This window comes from Procambarus clarkii, chromosome 4 (genome assembly GCF_040958095.1).
Source record: "Procambarus clarkii isolate CNS0578487 chromosome 4, FALCON_Pclarkii_2.0, whole genome shotgun sequence".
Taxonomy (NCBI): domain Eukaryota; kingdom Metazoa; phylum Arthropoda; class Malacostraca; order Decapoda; family Cambaridae; genus Procambarus; species Procambarus clarkii.
This window is the reverse complement of record NC_091153.1, coordinates 21,438,424-21,444,746: the sequence shown is the minus strand read 5'-3', so window position 1 is coordinate 21,444,746 and position 6,323 is coordinate 21,438,424. Positions and strand designations below refer to the sequence as shown.

Sequence of the window (6,323 nt, the reverse complement as noted above, 5' to 3'; positions counted from 1 at the left end):
ATAGAATAATAGATCTCGTAATAATTTTGCAAAAATAGTGGCATTTACTATTTTTAAAAGATTATTAAAAAATTTACCGATATGGTGCATTCAGAAGACAAACCCAATTTTTCACTTTTGACAATTGAGCTCGGGTGCAGGGGGGGAGGGTTGTGTAAAAGCCTGGTTTGTGCCTCGGAGAGGCTATGGGATCCAGTAAGATCGTCCTTCCTTTCCTCCCTAGAATCTGGATGTAGCAGGTGCTCAATTGTCAAAAGTGAAAAATTGGGTTTGTCTTCCGAATGCACCATATTGGTAAATTTTTTAATAATCTTTTAAAAATAGTAAATGCCACTATTTTTGCAAAATTATTACGAGATCTATTATTCTAATAAGGGTTTGATAAAATACAGTAGACTGCCTACTGGTTTTACCTGTAATAAGGTTTGATACAGATGATTATGATTATGGTTTTGGCCTCCACCACCCTCTCACCTAACTTGTTCCAACCGTGTCAACCACGCTACATTCATCCATGTTTTGGTAAGTGCAATAATATGTATTGTTTCATTGCAGATTAGAGATTCTAGATAGTTCTAGATTTCCGAAGTACTGAAACGTGCGCCATACAGGCTTGGTGGATCTAGGTGCAAGGTAAAATTATTTACATTTACTTGTTTTTTTATTTATATGCATATATATATATATATATATATATATATATATATATATATATATATATATATATATATATATATATATATATATATATATATATATATATATATATATATATATATATATTATATATGTGTGTATATGTATTTGTATGTATATAAATTTGTGTGTAAATCACGGAAATTAACTTGAGGAAACTGGCAACCAAAAACCAGTAGGCAGTCTACTGTATTTTATCAAACCCTTATTAGAATAATAGATCTTGTAATAATTTTGCAAAAATAGTGGCATTTACTATTTTTAAAAGATTATTAAAAAATTTACCGATATGGTGCATTCGGAAGACAAACCAAATTTTTTCACTATACATACATATATACATACATACGTTGGTACATATATCTAATTGATTTTTTCTAACAGTTAAACAGAAAATAGTTTAATGGTATTTATTTATTACATTAGAAACTTATAAAATCTAATGTTGAGATTGAAAGACATACATTATACTCTATTGCCTTAAAGTTTATGCATTATTGTAACAGGTACAAATGCTGTCCTAGTTGGGAGGTGCATATTGTAATGACACAGTGAGATATATTTACATATCAAGTATTGCTGATATGTTGAAGCATGTACTGAACAAGATTGGTGGAAACAGATACAAGGTTAAGATTGCTGTAGTCTAGTCTAATTCAATCATTTTTAGTAAGCTTTGAGAACATTTATGGTTGAAGTTGCCGGTGCCAGTGGACCACTTTGTGCTTTAGGCCTGGTGGAGCTTGGTCCACCAGGCTGTTGTTTGGAGTGGCCCGCAGATCCACATACAGTCTGCATATGATATACAGTCTGTTGATCAATTGAACTACAGTAGTTAGTTTTTATCATCCGAATGCACCAATATGTGTTCATTCTTCCCAGATGAAGGAACTAGGTAATATTCATCATCTGAATGCACCATCTGAAGCTTTTCCACACTCATGATACACGAGAGGTTTAAAAAACTTTTAAAACTTTTTGACCTATGTTTTTAAAAGCAATTCTAAAGTTAAAAAGTGTAGCATAGGCCCCTCACAGAATGTTCTTAATATGATCCTCAGGTTATAGTTTTCTATCTAAAACCACCCCTAGATCTCTTTCTTGATCAAAATTCTTTATAGATCTCTGTGGCTCGATCATAGAAACTGAGTAAATTCGTTACACTGGACCTTCCAGATCGAATACCATGCTGACAGTCTGATATATCATTCAGTACGTCTGCATCTGAAATTGAGCAATACCGGATTTATTATTTGGTTTTATAAATTTTATACCTATAATCTTAACTTATTTCAGAGACCACGAGTAATCTGGGCTTCGAACTCAACAGAAAAGCCTTCCGTAGACCTGCTTCTTTGCTACATAATAGACAAAATTTAGTAAGTATTGATTTATTATGTGTTTGTTTATTTATTTATTTTTTCTTTATATACAAGAAGGTACATTGGGGGAGAGTACAGTGACTTGAAGTTATACATTCTTGTAAAGCAACTAGCACTCATAGCGTTTCGGGCAGATCTAAGTATAGACCAAGGAACTTACCATCTTTTTTATTTCTGATGTTAACATTGTGTAACTGTAGATGAATTGCATTTGTTGATTTGCTCCCAAGTAAGATGTTGTAGGTCCTTTCTATGTTTAGTGTGAGTTTGTTGGTTGACATTAATAAGTTGATTTTTTTTAATTTATTGTTTACATCATTATTTAATATGAGTGGGTTGGAGTCTGAGTAGATGAGGTTAGTGTCATCATTATCTCATATCTCAGTGATTTTGTCGTAATGGTCAAGTAGCTGTACTGTACAAGTAGAGGACATGAGAGATAGCTGTAAGAGGTATTTCAATATCTTCCTGCTCTAAATCCATGTTGGTCTGGATTGTGGAGGTCATTGGTCTCTATAAAACTAGTAACCTGACTCCTGATCACTCTCAAATAATTTTATTATGTGGGATGTTAGTGCAACTGGTCTATAATTCTTTGCCAATGCTTGTGTTGTGTTGTGTTGTTTTGGTAGTGATGTGCAATGTGTTGTTTTGGTAGTGATGCGTCCAGTTCTGGTAGTAGTGCGGTTGTTGTGTGGTGTAGTACTTGTGTGCTTGTTAATGACTTGTATTCCAGTCTTGTGGGTATCTCCTTTCCCCTACGGGCCAACTGCTTTGTTCTTACCAAGTATTTTGCTTTGTTTGGGTATGAATGTTTGTGTGCCGTATATTTTGCAAAATTTGCCATATATCTCATTATTTACTCCTCTGCCTAGCAACAAGTCTGTCTAATTATACTCATTAACTGTTTTTCAAAGTTCCCCATAGTGTCCTTTATTGAAATCGAGTTCATGAACCGTTTCAATGTTCTTATTTTCTTCTAGATTATATATTAAAGTATATTTAAATGTTATTGTTATTATTGTTATTAAATGTTATTGTGATATTGCTTTACAATTGAGCTATGTTGTTTACCATACCGTTCATTTCGTGAGTATAAGTATAGATGCCACACTTGTGACAGGTAAAACCATGCCTTTTTTGAAAAACAGCACCGTCTGTTGCACGTAAGAGCAACCCACACTATATTATGTTGCGATATTATTTCAATATTTCCGATTGCATTGATAATTTGAATTTTCATAGATTTCAATTTATTTTCATTTCGATTTAATAATTTTGTGTGACATTGCATTGAAATTGAGCTGTGTTGTTTACCATACTGTTCATTTCATGAGTATAGTTTATTTGTTTATTTTTTTCATTTCATTTTTTTAGCTGTTCTTATTTTTCAGTGATGGGAATATCAGATCATTTGATGTTCCCAATTTTCTGATGGAAGCATCAGACCATTATAGAATGCATCGGATGAGGTAGTTTGGAATGGTGGGGAGGACGAGAGGGGGGATGGTGGGGAAGACGAGGGGACAGAGGAGAGGGTAATGGTGGGGAGGACGAGGGGACTGGGGAGTTGGGGATGGTGGGGACAGGGGAATGCTGGGGAGGACAAAGGGACAGGTGAATGGGAGATGGTGGGGGAGGAAGAAGGGACAGGGGAGGGGAAAATGGTAAGGAGGACGATGAAACAGGGAAGTGGGAATAGTGGGGAGGATGTGGGGACGGGGAAGTGGGAAGGACGAGAGGACTGTGGAATGGGGAATGGCAAAGTGAATTATAATTATATATATTAATTAATTCTTATAAATTTACAGAAGCCTGTATCAACACCCACACTAATGCAACTGAAAGAGATGTTGAGACAAGTATTGCTGATATGTTGAAGAACGCCCCAAACAAACTCGGTGGAAACAGATACAAGGTAAAGTTTGCCAATTTGCTGTAGTCTAATTCAATTTCTTTTTAGTAATCTTTGAGAACATTTATGCTATGAATAAGATAAAATAATGTAACTGATTTTGACTAAATATGTAGATATATTTAATTTTCTGAGCACTAATAATGAAAGAAAACCAAAATAAGAGGTGGCTACTATCTCTAATAATGGGCTGAAATAATGCAGGATATAATAATATATATGTATAAATATATATATATATTTATATATATATATATTTATTTATATAAATATATATATGATATATAGATTCTATATAGATTCTATTCTATTCTATTCTATAGTTTTATATAGATTCTTGTTTTAGTTTTTTTTTCTATAATATGGAAACGGTTTTTAATTAATAAATTAAATATTATATAATAAAATAATGTATTATTGAAAACAATTAGTAACAAACAATATTTCATTACAGGGTGGTGAAGCAAGAAGACATGTGCATCACACAGCAGACTTGGATATGACGAATACTGAAAATGGTGGCGAGCCTGGTGCATGGCGTACCGCTGAATCTTCTCTAATGTCTATATAGAAGAATCTATATGTGTCTATATATAGACACATATAGATTCCTGTATATAACCTATATATATATATGTGTGTATATATATTATAATATATATATATATATATATATATATATATATATATATATATATATATATATATATATATATATATATATATATATATATATAGGTTAGATAGGTTAGGTTTGGTAGGGTTGGTTAGTTATCATATATCTACGTATAACTAGCTAGTTTTAACTTTATATATATATTATTTATATATATATATATATATTATATAAAAAGTTTGTGAGGAAGACCTCTGGTGCCAATGTGGGGACCCATAGCCTCGGAGAAGAAAATAATAAGTATTCAGAGGAGACCTTGTGGTCACTCACTAAACACTAATATTATCTTCTACCACCCCCATTCTTTTGTATGTACACATATATATTTGCTTTATTTGAACTTTGTTACAAAGAGGGAGTTACATATAGGTTACAAAGATGGTTATCATGTATATATTATTTATATATATATATATTATTTATATATATATATATTATTTATATATATATATATTATTTATATATATATTTATATATATATTTATAAATATATTATATATATATAAATATATTATTTATATATAAATATATTATTTATATATAAATATATTATTTATATATAAATATATTATATAAATATAAATATATTATTTATATATAAATATATTATTTATATATATTTGTATATATATATATATATATATATATATATATATATATATATATATATATATATATATATATATATATACTATTACACTACAACCTTATATATTACACTAATATATATATATATATATACATATATATATATATATATATATATATATATATATATATATATATATATATATATATATATATATAATATATATATTATATAAATTATTTATATATATATATATATTATTTATATATTATTTATATATATATTATATATATAATTATATAGGTCATATGTTTTTGTATTTTTGCTGATTTGTTAGTAAATAATAAAAGAAATATAAATTATTTGATTTTTTTACCCTTAAATTGGTTTTAATATTTAAATTGAAAACAATAATATAATATAAAAAAATATAAGAAAAATAATAATACATTATAAAATAAAATATAATAAAAATAATATAATATAATATAAAATAATATAATTTAATTTCAAGAAATTTAACTTTAAACACAAAGATGTGAAAAGGGTTTAGATAAGGCTCAAACCTTTCACAAGAGATTCATATTGGTGTATGAATGGATTATGAATGACTCATGTTAGGAGTGTAAAGTTGCCACAACATCTCAAATTAGTGTTAGATACATATGTCTTGGTTATAAGTTTTGGAAACCTATTTAAGTCCACACACAATATCGTATCTGATACGATAAAACAAACGTTTCCAATCCTTTCAAATACTTTCCAGATATGTTGTGACAACCTAAAATTGTTTGCTGGGAAGGGTGGCTAAGCAGTTTTGTCACAAGGGTGGTTTCATGGTGTTGTCACAAGAGTGGCTTAGTGGTGTTGTCACAAGGGTGGCTTAGCGATGTTGTCACAAGGTTGGCTTAGCGGTGTTGTCACAAGGGTGGCTTAGTGGTGTTGTCACAAGGGTGGCTTAGCGATATTGTTACAAGGGTAGTAAAGCGGTGTTGTCACAAGGGTGGCTTAGTGGTGTTGTCACAAGGGTGGCTTAGCGATATTGTCACAAGGGTAGTAAAGCGG

The 6,323-nt window shown here is 30.1% G+C and overlaps 1 long non-coding RNA gene across 1 annotated transcript; it reads left to right on the top strand.

Annotated features, from left to right (window-relative positions):
- The first annotated feature begins 556 nt into the window (after positions 1-556).
- Positions 557-4,570, top strand: LOC138372028 (uncharacterized). The gene is made up of 3 exons (XR_011230632.1): positions 557-633; positions 3,890-3,996; positions 4,448-4,570. It is a non-coding gene; the product is annotated as an uncharacterized lncRNA (long non-coding RNA).
- The last annotated feature ends 1,753 nt before the right edge of the window (positions 4,571-6,323 follow it).